The sequence below is a fragment of the Astatotilapia calliptera genome, chromosome 3 (assembly GCF_964374335.1).
Source record: "Astatotilapia calliptera chromosome 3, fAstCal68.1, whole genome shotgun sequence".
In the NCBI taxonomy this organism is placed as follows: Eukaryota; Metazoa; Chordata; class Actinopteri; order Cichliformes; family Cichlidae; genus Astatotilapia; species Astatotilapia calliptera.
The window spans coordinates 18856968-18871394 of record NC_137424.1 but is presented as its reverse complement, the minus strand read 5'-3'; the positions used below and the strand labels follow the sequence as shown (position 1 = coordinate 18871394).

General features: G+C 41.8%; 1 protein-coding gene and 1 long non-coding RNA gene across 2 annotated transcripts in view; both read left to right on the top strand.

Moving 5' to 3' along the window:
* Positions 1-14427, top strand: part of LOC145422992 (NACHT, LRR and PYD domains-containing protein 12-like) — a 436730-nt gene that overhangs the window by 50989 nt on the left and 371314 nt on the right. The window lies entirely within an intron of this gene.
* Positions 2701-10719, top strand: LOC145425286 (uncharacterized). The gene is made up of 2 exons (XR_013905946.1): positions 2701-6134; positions 6279-10719. It is a non-coding gene; the product is annotated as an uncharacterized LOC145425286 (long non-coding RNA).

Sequence of the window (14427 nt, the reverse complement as noted above, 5' to 3'; positions counted from 1 at the left end):
CTCACTCTGTTTTGAAGCATCTGCCTTCCAGCAGATGGGGGAGACTGTATTGGCAGCTGCTTTCCAGGAGGATGTAGCTCATCTGTATCGCGAGGCCTGTTGGGCCATATACGTCCTAAGAGTAAGAGTAATTTCCTGCTCTCTCTTTTCCTCTCTAACTTTTCCCTGTGTGCATTAGGGCTGCCACAAACGATTATTTTGATAGTCGACTAGTCACCGATTATTTTTGCGATTAGTCGACTAATAGGATTAGGGCTGCACGATTAATCGTTAGAAAATCGCGATCTCGATTCAAACTTATTTGCGATCTCATTTCCAAATGACGATTTAAAAGAAAGAAAAAGAAAAAGACGACGACGATTGTACCGCATTTTGATCCGGGACGTACTCTGCATGAAACCAAGCGCTCACTCTTCCTGCTCAACAAATGACAAGGGCGGAGCCTTATACCACGTGATACAGAAGCTGTGCCGTGTGATGCTAATATTAGCAGGGAAAAAACAACGGTAGACTGGTGGGTAATAAGCGCATGAATAATACAGAAAACAGAGATTGGAGACGGGAAACTGTTCTTGAAGTACAGAGAGAGATAGAGAGAGAGCTAGCTGTGCATGGAGTGTGATTTTAATAGTCGTGGAAGCAAAACAGCAAAATTAATGACATTGATCAAATGTGAAGCGCAGTTTGCTGCTTCTTTTGCTGCTGGCTCTGAATTTTGGTTGGAGAGACAAAACCTGCAGCTCAGAATCAGCGCAAGAAGACGTAATCGCAGCGCGGACCGGACGCATCAGGATTGCTAAGCTCCGACAGCGTGTCCGTCTACGAGCCGTCGGTCTAGAAAGCCGAGAAAGACAAAGTTGATTCTGATGCGTCGGTCCGTTCTGTGTTTACGTCTTTGTGTGGAATCAGTGTACCTGCTCTCATTTACACGGATTCGCATTTGCGACCAAATTGGTTGCACTCTAGAGCCCTGTTACTTGATGAAAGTTGGTTTTGCAGAGTTAATCTTGCAGCTCAGCCACAGCATAGCCCTCAGCAACCAAGAGCATGCTAGCGGGCCGTTGTTATTATGTTATTACTGTGCTTTTCGGAAAATAAGGCACTCTAAAAATCAGTCCTTTGATTTTTCTGGAAATCGACAGTGCTCCTTATAATCCGGTTTGCCTTATGTCTCTACCAGCTTTGCACATCTACAGACTGAAATCTTTGCCCATTCTTCTTTGCAAAACAGCTCCAGCTCAGTCAGATTAGATGGGCAGCGTTTGTGAACAGCAGTTTTCAGATTTTGCCACAGATTCTTGATTGGATTTAGATCTGGGCCCTATTTCAGGAAGCCGGTTTAGTGCAAACTCTGAGTAAGTATACCCTGAGTTAACGAAAACTCTGGGTTTTCGGTTTCACAAAGCGAGTTTAGATTAATCCTGAGTGAGTTACTATGACGACACACTCCGTGAAGCTAACCTGCCCCCTAGCAGGTTTACTTCAACTAACCCTGACGTTCTCCGCCTCTGTGTCGGAAACCTGACTGTAGGAAGTGTCAGACATGGCGTGCTCCTTCCTTGAAGAGCCAGTAGATGTTGAAGCCCAAATTCTCCGCAGAGCTCTCCGCCGGGAGAGAGTGATTAGAGCGCGTTCGGACATTTTATCATTTCCTGATGATTTCCTGTGTGAACGTTACCGTTTTTCAGCACAATCTATAAGTTATTTGAATAACATCCTCAGGCCTAATATTGCTCATGTGACACATCGTGGACATTCTCTCAGTTCTGTACATATTATTTGTATCGCACTTCGGTTTTTTGCAAACGGGAGCTTTCTGTATAATATTGGTGACGCTGAGCACGTTTCCAAGGCTACCGTCTGTCGGGCAGTCAGGAATGTTACAGTTGCACTGAAACGTCTCCTGTACTCGTCTGTGGTGTTCCCCGGTCATAGACCCACAAGATTTATCAAAGAGGGATGCCACAAAATTGCAGGTAGCAGGATGAACAAAACTTAATTCATGGTGTGGTGATACTTGAACTACTACTTAAATTTTACATTTATTTTCACGGTTCCCAGGCGCGATTGGCTGTACAGATGGCACTCACATTCCAATCATTGCTCCTTCAGTAAATGAAGGAGACTATGTGAACAGGAAGTCTTTCCACAGCATTAATGTACAGGTACATAGTTCCCTGTAGCATTTCAAACTAACAAATCATTTCATTATAGTAATGGATGCTAATTTGTGTTCTCTGCACTGTGAAGATCATATGTGATGCTGCCAACATTATCACAAATGTGGAAGCCAAGTGGCCAGGCTCTGTGAGTGGTGGTGGTGGAGGACCCCCACCTGTTTTTCGGGCCTCCTCTTTTTTTCTAGTGGCCATAACGGGTCACATTTGAGCATACAGAGTAAGCAAATATGTACTTGTAATGTGCTCAGATGATTTCAATAAGTGCTTACAGAAAGAAAATTAATGTAGCCTCTAACTGCAATTGATTTACATCGGACAAAGAGACCAAGCACTATGGCTCAATTACACCTTACCTGTTTGGTATTTGGTGAGTATTGAGTTGTATTTTTGTTATTGACCAAATACTTATTTTCCACCCTGATTTACGAATAAATTCTTTACAAATCCTACCATGTGAATTCATGGATTTTTTTTTCACATTCTGTCTCTCACAGTTGAAGTGTACCTCTGGTGCAAATTACTGACCTCTGTCATCATTTTAAGTGGGGGAACTTGCACAATCGGTGGCTGACTAAATACTTTTTTGCCCCACTGTATGATCCACCGGTGGTGATATTTTGGTATTTTGTGAGTTCCTGATTTAACAAATCAGCTCTTTAATCCAGGCCTGAGAGATTGAACTTTAAAGCGCTATAAAATATTCTTACTGAAAACAGTCGCAAAGTATTTTTCTCCATGATTATAATGAGCTTGGGAGAAATTCACTTATATGGGACACTGATCGAATGAGAAGTCCCGAGCCTAAAAGGATTGCAGCGAGTCAATCCAGTCCAAAAACAAGGAACTGTTTCCTTCAAAATGATGAAGTCATCTTGCTGGTGATGGAGGCTCGAATAGGTTGCGCGTGAGACTCCATTATCAGCAATATCTGGTATGAATGTGTGTGGATGTATGCATGTGACTGGACTGTGACGGACTGACGACTAAAAGTTTAACTGACTTGATATTGGGGCAAAAACGGTACCGACTTTAGGATTAGTGAATGTCCACAACAATTCACCCAGCCTGTAAAAGAAGGGTGGATGTTTTGTCTTGCTTTGTTTTGTTTTTGCAAGAACAGAAGGATGATAGAGACTAAGGGGGGAGGCTGTAGCTTCACATGAGTGTGAACTGCAGACTGAACCCTTTGGTTGCTAATTTTGAGTTACTGATGTTTGCATTAAGAAAATTGTGTTTTTAGTAGCTGTAGTTCGATTAATGTATCATATTATATGGTTGGGAATGTTAAATGCTAAAGTGAAGAAAAGGTTTGATTCCACTCATGACGGAGCAGGTTATTATTAACCATAGCAGGTCACTGTAAAGAGTCAATTAACTTTTATAGAGGTAAAAAAAACAAAAAAACAAAAACCTCCACTGAGGTCTATGAATAACAGGGGAATGATAGACTTGCCACACTCAAAATGGAGATATGTAATGATAAACACTGGTCCCCGTCTTTTGGGTGCTTTCTTGAAATAGTCAGCAATTTAAAAGTAAGATAGACACAATGTCCTCCTGAGACCCAGGGAGGAAGAAAAAAGAAAAAAAGGAAAAGCATTTTCCTTTTTTCTTTTTTCTTTTTCAGATAAATCAAGTGTTGGGACGGTAAAAAAAACACATTACAAAAACAAAATTGTTTTTAACTAATTTTATTTAAATTTTACAACATGTGCACTACAGTGCACAAGGGGAGTTCATTGATCACGAATGTGAAACTAACAAAATTCAAGAGCTATTTAAGAAAATTAAAAGCTCCACTGAATTTGTTGTAAGCAGGATATTAAAACTTATTTATATAACAATATAATAATAAAAATATAGATCAGGGACCAACTTAGAAGTCACTGACACTTCACTAGCTGTAAGCCATTGGTTCAGGAACAAGTGATTGCACTGGGCTTTCTATTTCACAAAAATCAATTCATTTATGATATCTGAGGAAGTACTGTGATTTTTTTATTTGGAGACACAAAGCAACATTTGGCACTTCCCACATCTCACATATGTTTTACTGTTGCACCCAACCATTCTACAACTGAAATGCCTTGGACTGTTAACCATCTCAGGCAAGTGGAGGGAACCATATTTTGCTACACTCTCATCTGATTGGGGCCTCCTTTTCTTGATTTTTGGAGAGAACTCTTCATTACTGGTATTATTCAGGTCTTGTTCACATGTTTGTCCCTGGTTTCTCAGCCAAGAGGAGCTTGAACTCCAGATACTGGGAGTTCTTTTTGCACATTGAGATCATTGATAACTTTCAGCAAAGACGTGATCGTGTAGAAACAATCAGGTGTCATGGATTCAGCTATAAATGCGACTCTTATTTTTTACTATACTGGAAATCATTCCTGCATTTTACCCATATTTTATTTTTAACTCAAAGCAAAAATTCCAGATTCTCCTACATGTTGGTTTCGGACCAGATAGGACGACAGATTTCAGGTGGCCCTGTGTTTTTCTCTATCACATCTGCCACTGCATCTCGATAATCTTTGTGTGGCTCCTCCTGGGTTCTCACCCTCTCCTATCTGGCTCACATGACTCTCATCTTCTGAAAAATCTCTGTTTGAATCTCGCTCAATTATTCTGTTAAGAATTCTCTCTGCCTTTGTCAAAGAGTTGTCTACTAGGAAAAAGTGAAATAAATATAAGTACAAAGTCCCGACGTGCACTAGAGTACACATTAATAAATTAGTCATGTTCTCTGTGAAACTCAATAAGCCTAATTCTTAAAGACCCCTCAAATTATTTACTAGATGTTTATTTTTTGAAAATTAATAAAAATCTGAGTTTAACAAAACATTTTAAATGTAAATATCAAGCTTACCTTTCTTTCTTCCTTAAAATGTGCTGGTGGGCATGCCAGCCATTTTGAAAAGGTGGGAAAACAATTGGCAAGGCCACACCCCCACACATGTGATATAATTTTAAAGGTACTGTTGTCCTCTCTAAGAAACATCAGGACTTAGAGGAGTGGCAAGTAGAGTATGAGAGCTACAAGAAAAAAACTAAATGTGTACTACAGTGTGCAAAAATGAATTACTGGGTCATCAGGGGGTTATGAGGGACATTTATAAAACTAAAAATCCCACAAACCTTGAAGTGCACTTGAAAAGCTCACACAAGAAGGTTAACCTAGCTTACCTTGAAGAGCTCATCAGGGGGAGCACACCCCCCCCCCCCCCCTCCTTGAAGAGCTCCCCCACTTAACCAGCATCCCCAGAAAACAGCTAACCCCAGATAAGGCAGCGTGATGCGTCCCGAGACAACAGGACTGGGACATCTAAATAATTGTGTGAGTCAATCGCCTTCAAAAAGTTTATCAATTCACTTGAACCAAAATTAGGAACACCCGGTGCTGCAAGAGTTAATAGTCTCAATACCCAAGGATAAGCGGAAGAGCATGATTGATATGATGGAACTGGGATTTGGTTACACTTAATTTTTGCAAAACACAACTAAAACTATAACTGAAACTAATCAAAACTAAACTGAAATTAAGGATGTTCAGAAAATAAAAACTAGACTAAACTAGCGACTGATTGGTAAAAACTGATTACAACTGGTAAAAATTGAAAATCTGGAGTCGAAGCTAAATAAAAATAAAAACTAATGAAGATGGCAAAACGTTTAAAACCCTGGTGCAGAGATTGGCGAATCTGACCAGGAAATGTTATAAAATGGATTGTCGGAACAGCCAGCGTTAAAGTCACCTTTGACAGTCCAGACTAAGATGGCGTTGAACATCTTCAGGGCGGAAAAGGGTTGGTGTGACCAAGGTGTGGTTTGGCTTGTTGTATGTATATTTTGAGATCATATGGCTCTGGATGGACCAGTTACCAGGCCATGGAAGGAGGACAGACTCATTGACTGAGGAGAAGGAATTTTCTGGGATTGGAGATCCTCTGGGTGAGTGGTTGACTGAAAGCATGCATAAAATAAAATTTATCTGTTGTTATTGATTGGTAATAGATTGATAATTGGCCACATTTACAGCTGTATTGACTTGTTGTGGACGTAGTCGACTTCAGGTTTAAGCACTCTAATCAACAGGTTGAAAATAGTGACATTAAAGGAAGAGTATGCAGCGCCACCCTGTCAGACGCCAGTGACGGTGGAGCTCAGTGATGAATCAGGTGAGCTGCATTCATGGTTGACTCATAGCGGAGTTTCCCCTGCTGTGGTCAGTAAGGGGAGATCAGGGGGAAATAAGATTTAAAAGAGGCATTTATAAACGTTTATGTGTCAAGTGAAACGGGATAAAAGGGGGTGTTTTACTCTTATTTTGGCATCAGCTTTATTATTGCATCAGAATCATATAACTAGCATTGCATTAAACATTTATTGAAGTTTTTGACATTGTACTAACATTTGTGTTCCAGTGATTGTTATAACCGCAGGTTAATTTTCTATTTACAGGTGTCAGGATAATCATACGATCTTCTATTGCAGGTGTAACCATGATCATTTTCAGACATATTGCAGTTTGTTGCTCATTATAGAGTTGTGCTCAAGTTAATAAGGGTTAAAAGCTACAGTCAACGCGATGTTTGGCTGATCTATGGTGTGGAGTGACTTCGAGCATAGAGGGCCGCACGCGCTTACATAACATTGATATCATGTTATTCTTTGTGATTTTTATTCAATTATGTCTTTAAGCTAAGTTTTAAATAGTGGCAGTTAATTAAATGACATTCATTTAAGATTATATACTTGAGTCAGAGCATCATACGCAGATCAACTTAACAATCTGGGAAACCTTGTAGCTGCCTAACCTTTTCTTTGAATGTTCTAGCTCCGTTGATTTGACACATTGGAATGTGTCAAAAAAAGGGGGGGGGGGAAGTTGAGTTTTAACATCAAACAAGGATTATTTGAACATTTTTATAACTTCATTTGTGTCTTTAATAACTTAGGAATGGTAAAGCTTAAGCTAATAGCGGCCCGAGAAGTTTCCGGTCTTTTGTAGAGAATCAGTGAGAAGCATAAATCATTATTTCCATGTGTAAGCATCAATCATTGAAATGAACTGAATAGCGTTTAGAAGATTTGTTAATTTGTTTATCTTTTGTTAAAAAGAGTGGTTTCAATAAGTTTCAGACACACCTTGCAAATGTGCTTATGATGAGTTGGCACTCGGCCTTTTGAAGGTCATAAGCTTCGTTCGGCGTGATGGTCCGGACTGATAAAGTGTAGGAAATGCCTTGAGTGCAGAGGGCTAAATGCAAACACGCTTACACACACATAGGATATGATTAGAATAAGTCCCTGGGACATTCTGAATGTTTTAGACCAATTCTGAATCACTAGAAGGTCAGTAGATAACAACATTAGATTATTAGGGTTAGGAAGAGAGGTGTTTTGGTTTTCTGTCTCTTACAGAGAAAGGGACAGACACCAGACGAGGTCACAGATATGCGAGGATCCTCCGCAGCAGAGACAGACACAGTGACTGCCGAGACATCAACTGGGTCCAAGTGTCATGGCGTTTGGGCTCCAGCTAGTCACCACAAAAGGATGGATCCCATAAACAGCAATAACCATAAAGGGGTTGGCGGAAATCCAGGAACACCAGACCAACGAAGTTCGAGAGGCTCTTGGGCAAAAAGGGGGACGCGTTCCTGATCTTTTTCTGGAGGATACACAGATCGTTGTTTGAAATCGGGGCAGAATAATCCCCTGATCTGTGCCACGACTGAAGGGTTGTCTAACCCCTGAGGTTGAAGAATGAAGAGCAGAGGATCACCCAACTGGAAGACACTGGTAGCTGCAGCAATAAAATAAAGGCTAAAAGCTCCTTGGACAGAGGTTCTAGTCTGAGTACGTCGGAAGGGTATAAGGTAGCACCAAAATAAAGCTGTGGGAGAACTGGGGAGTGTCATCTGTACCTGCTATTGTTGGAATAATAGTTTTTCTTGCATCTGAACTGCGCAAACACAGAGGTCATCTCACATATGGTTCGCCCCTCAGGGGGACAAAGGGCCTCAGGAGTGAGAAGAGATGAACCCGGCGACACTGGATTATAGGGTGTTGGTGAGCTCATTATTCTAACGAGCTCATCAGGGGGAATTGTTAGATTATAATATTATTTTATGCCATGTTATACCCCTAATTAAAGATTGTGAATTATTATGTAGTTTTAGTTTGCATCATTCTCCTGAATTAGAAGAAGATGATAACTATTGCATTTGTTAAACTGATTTGCATTACATTAGACTGCTGATTTATTGTGGATGAATGATATTGTTTTATGATGCATTATACTGCTGAGTTATAAGAAATACTGTTTGCAGAAAGTCATCACCTTATTGGTCTGATTAGAAGAGAACAGAACATACTGGAGTTTTCTGCCCCATCTCAGCAGGAGCAGATAAACGGGGAGCCAAGGTCGTAGCTTAGGCGCCGTGTGAGAGAAAGGATGTGAATGTTTAGGCTTTTATGATAAGGTGGAGGCACCAGAGGCTATAAGAGTTTGAGCAATGTGTAAAGGATACTGGCAAGTGGCTTTGGCACCAGAAGCGAGAGAGCTGACAGCCTTCAAAACTCCTTTTGGTATGTACCAATTTAAAGTCATGCCATTTGGGCTTCAAGGTGCACCAGCGACATTCCAATGATTAATGGACCATGTACTGAGAGATGTGTCAGCATTCTCTGCAGCATATCTGGATGACGTGGTGGTGAACAGCCAGTCCTAGGAAGAGCATGTCATTCACCTACAGAAGGTGCTACACTCCATCAGAATGGCTGGACTGACTATCAATCCCAAGAAGTGCTCCATAGCCAAGAGAGAAGTGGAGTACTTGGGCTTTGTAGTTGGCTCTGGGAAGATAAAGCCGCAGGTTGGAAAGATTGAAGCAATTCAGTCCTTCCCAGTTCCGACAACAAAAAGGAAGGTGAGAGGTTTTCTGGGTCTAGTAGGCTGGTACCGGAAATTCATACCTTCTTTTGCAGAGCGATCCACTGTACTGAATGACCTCACAAAAGGCTCAGCCCCCAACAAAGTGCGTTGGACAGAAGACTGTGAGCAAGCATTCAGAGACCTCAAGGAAGCAGTTTGCACACATCCAGTTCTACACAGTCCAGACTTCAACAAGCCATTCATCTTGCAAACTGATGCTTCAGGAGTTGGCCTTGGTGCTGTCCTTCAGCAAGAGGTGGATGGTGAAAGAAGGCCTGTGGTGTTTCTGAGTCGGAAACTACTCGACAGGAAGACGAGGTATTCGACGGTGGAGAAAGAGTGCTTGGCCATGAAATGGGCTATTGAGGCCTTGAGGTATTATCTTCTGGGACGTCACTTCACTCTGGAGACTGATCATCGTCCCCTCCAGTGGTTGAACCGCATGAGGGATGCAAATGCCCGCATTGCAGGATGGTACTTGTCTTTGCAGCTTTATGACTTTACGGTCCAGTATAGGCCAGGGAAGTCAAATGTGGTTGCTGATTGTTTATCTAGGATGACAGAGGACTGAAGCACTTCGCGCTCAAGAGAGGGAGGAGGAAATGTAAGGAAGAGGACTCCCTTACTGTATTTTTTTTTTTTTTTTGTGCCTGTCCCGTTTGGCTCTTTTGCCATCAGAACTATTGTCTAAAGGCAAAGAAAGATGCCCAACGGATTTACTTTACCAAATTGACCATCCCAGCCTTGCCGTAATGGTCCATTTGATTCACCTTTTATTGTTCATTTCATTTTCACTTACTGAATACGGGACAGACTTGACTGTATTTATTTATATTATATGTATAGCACTTTAGAGCACACCTTTCACTTTATTAAAAGCACCTTATCAAGCTATTTATGAGCATTGCACTTTAAGCATGGATTTGCACACAAGAAGTTTAAATATTTATTGACTATTTATTGGGAATTTTAAAATCAGTTGGTAGCCTTATTTCAGATCCTGCACAGCTGCTCCTCATCAAGGAATGTGGTGGTTGTCTGTCAGGAGAGAAGAATGGTGATTGAGATTGTGATTAAGGTTTACCAGTAAGGAAAACTAATGCAAACGTGTGTGTGAAATCTAGGGATAAAAGTGGTGCAAATAAGTGTTTGTAAGTTAATGATTACTCACCTTTCTTGCCTGTGTCCTCTTCAAGGTGTTTGGGCAAATGTTTCCCCTGGGGTCCAGACACCATTTAAAGGTTCCGGGAGAGACCATTGGTAAAGAGAGTGTGGTGAATCTTTTTGTGCTTGGGTTTCTGGGTTTTTATAATATTGGGTTTGGTGTAACATTAAGTGTGAAATATTTATTAATATGTAAATGTGGAAATGTATTTATGTATTTATTTATTCTAATTAATATATTGTATACTGTGGTGGAAGGTTGGGATTTAAGAATTTACCTGAGAGTGGAATAATGGTTAAGTCTGTGACAGCTGAACATATTTAAGGCTGCCAGTTGTCATTAGAGGTGGATTTTTTGTGCTGTGAAGAAGCTCGACAAGTTAATTGTTGTAAGGAGAGCCATATAGCAAATAAATACTTTGTTCCACTACACTTGCCTTGGTCCGTCTCACTGTGTTTCCAGCCGCTAAGGGCCGCCCTGTTACAAGGACAAACAGCAGCACATGTTCTCTAAATGTTTGCAGTCATTTTTAAATGACGCTGATACTACATGAGACATTTTCCACATTTATTGTCTTTGAACAGAGAATAATAAAGCCATCAAACATACACAGGCTTCTGCAAATACAAACTTCTGTGGTGCATTTGATGACCTGCAGAGGAGAACAAGTCGGGCTTTTCAGCCCTAACACAACAAGAACAGCTGTGGAACCATTGGCCATTTGCCATAGTGTAGCTGAGTCAAAACATCCCAAGTGCTGAGAGGGAAAACATGATGATTTATGTAAAGTCATAACTGGCTGCAGCAGCTGAGCTTTGACCTGTGAGCTGCAGCTTAAGCTTATTTTATGGTTCAGTGTTTAATGTTTAAACTGTTTATGGCTGCACACACACCCACAGTCAGGTTGTATACATATTGAAATATTATATACAGTGTGGCAGCTGACCTTTGACCTTTGACCTGCGAGCTTCAGACTCATTGCTGGTGTGAGGTGTTTACTATTGAAGCTTGCAGACACACCCACATCCTCTAATTTGTTCTCAGGGTTGTTCAGTGTGTTGGAGTTGGAGCAGAAACCTGCTGCAGGTTAATTATTGATCAAACAATATCACACAAGGTGCAGCAGCTGACCTTTGACCTGCGAGCTTCAGACTCATTGCTGGTGTGAAGTGTTTAATACTATTGAAGCTTGCAGACACACCCACATCCTCTGATTTGTTCTCAGGGTTGTTCAGTGTGTCGGAGTTGGAGCAGAAACCTGCTGCAGGTTAATTATTGATCAAACAATATCACACAAGGTGCAGCAGCTGACCTTTGACCTTTGAGCTTCAGACTCTTTGCTGGTGTGAAGTGTTTAATGTGACTTCAGCCTGCAGACACAGAGGACTGATGAAGCAGAAGATTGTCTCTGTTTCTACACAGACCTGGTCCAGACAGCAGAGCTGCAGAGTGAAGACTTTCATGGGAAGAAGCTGAGTAAGTGCAACGTCCTCTTTGAATCCTGGATCAGGAAGTGAAGCCGGGGAATATTTGGTGTTTCAATAAGGTTTCTGTCTTTGACTCAGTCTGCTGTCACTTTGTTTCAGAGAGAAAAAGAGATTTCAGATTAACTGCATTATATGCTGAGTAACTAAATGCTGCTAGTCTGTGGTGTCACTCCCAGCAGCATCACGTCATTTCTTTACTCTGACCTTTAACATCAGTTAACTTAGCTAGCAGAGCAGCTAGCAGTTAGAGTATGAACTCTGTGTCAGCAGTCAGCTTGGTGCTGGTGGTCACCTGGTTTCATGTTTGCTGATGATCCAGATGTGTCCACATAATTATTTATTTCTGTAAATGTAAAGACTTTACAGATAAACAACAGCAGCCCTCTGGCTGGACTCTAACCTGTGAGTTTCCTGTGACTGAAACCACAAGCTGACATTTTCCTTCTGAAGCAGCTGAATGGATGTTTAAGTTTACCTGCATACATGGTGCAAATAAACCCGCTTTGGATGGTTTGGAGGCGGAGCCCAAAGCAGGACAGGATTCTAATGTGATTGGTCACTTTGATGAGGTGGCTGGAACTCAGGTGGTCGAGCAGGTCACCTGCTAACCAGAAGGTTGGTGGTTTAATGCCAGTCTGCATGGTGTCCTGGTGAATGTTCGACAGGAAACACTTAGACACATGGAAAAAGTGCTTGTGTGAACGTACAAGTTGTGTAAAGCTTGTGTTTGAAAAATAAAGTTTATTTCTTATTATTTATTTTATAATAAAGTTTTTTCCTGTGCAGCAGTGGAAATACTGACAACTATAGCTGGATTATTTATTTGAACTCTTTTAAACCAGAGGCTTCAGACGCAGGTTCTGCAGCCTTTAATGGTAATAGTCAAAGTGTGATCGGTGAATTGTGAGCAGCAGAAAGGAGGAAAGCACTAATGCTGGCACAAGGGGCCACAAGCCAGTGTACTCCAAGTGCCAGCCTGGGTAAATGGGGAGTGTTGCATTAGTAAGGGCCTTCTGAACTAAAGCTTTACCAAATAAAATGCGTGGATCATAATGAATAAGACTGTCATGCTACTGATGGCTGAAAGAAAAGGAAGAGGAGGAAGGAGGCATGTTAGGAGTAGGGATGGGTATCGTTTAGGTTTTATCCGATACCGGTGCCAAACCGGTACTTTTGAAACAGTGCCTGTGCTTAATCGGTGCTCGAATCAGTGATTAAAGAATGGAGAACACAAACTTTGTCCAAAAACCTCTCATGTTTTTATTTTTAGCAGTCTCTTTTTTTCTGCAAAATGATAACCAAGTTAGCCTTTTCTGTTGATACAAGATACCTCCTTTGGTTGGAACCGGTGCTTAAAGAATGGAGAACACAAACTTTGTCCTGAAACCGCTCATGTTTTGTTGTTTTTTTTGTAAAAAGATAACAATGTTAGCCTTTTGTGCAGCTATAGGGCATATATGGTATCACTCTATCAAACAAGAAGACAGCAGCATGTAACTACAACGGTGTTTGCTTGTTCACCTTACATTAATGTAATAACGTGGTTAGCCTACTCAACGTAAATTACACACAAACAACATTAAGCTACACACGCAGAGCAGAACGGCTGCTGCTGCCGTCATCATCCTCATCATTTCTGCTCCTCTGGCAGGGCTAGGGGCCAGGACTCTCCTCTTCAGGTTCTTGGGGGATGTTGCTAACTCCGTGTCCGATAACAGGCACCACACCCGCAGTAGTTGTGCTCGGTGTGAGGTCTTGCAGGAAGCTATCAAATACGGTGCATTTCTCGGCTTTAAAAAAAAACCCACTATGCGTCGCCGGGTGTTTCATGGTAAACAGACTGATTCTTATATAGCGCTTTTCTACTCTCCCAGAGTACTCAACATGCCACATTCACCCAATCACACCAGCACTTTATCTGTACTCAGTGCTTTCTAAGTACATTCACACTCCGAATGTGGAGAGCAAGTTGGGGTTAGTATCTTGCCCAAGGATACTTGGCACGAGGAGCCTGGGATCGAACCATCAGCCTTCCGACCAGTAGGTGACCAGCTCTACCTCCTGAGCTACAGCCTCCCTGTTTCACCAGATTCGAGGTGTTACCTCCTTTGCACAGTATCAGCTTAAAGCACTTGTTGCAGGCTGCTGAGTTTGCATCTTTTGCTGTGAAGTACAGCCAGACTTTGACCGCTTAGCCTTTGGCATTTTTAATCTGTCGCTCTGCTCTAAAAGAACATACGTACCGGGGCCCGCCTACTATCCTTGGAAAGGTAAAATGATTGGCTAGAATCCAAAGTGTATGACATCTCAGGAAAAAAAGCACCAAAATGTGCACTGCTTTTCAGTCTGGTTACTACCGTTTATGTCAGACCCGGTGCCATAATGACATCAGATACCGGTGCCCATCCGCAGTTAGGAGGCAATGGTAGAGAAGGAAAGACAGGAGATGGTAAATGGCCTGCATTTGTATAGCGCTTTTCTAGTCCATAGGACCCCAAAGCGCTTTACACTACATTCAGTCATCCACCCATTCACACACACATTCACACACTGGCGATAGCAAGCTACATTGTAGCCACAGCTGCCCTGGGGCGCACTGACAGAGGCGAGGCTGCCGGACACAGGCGCCACCGGGCCCTCTGACCACCACCA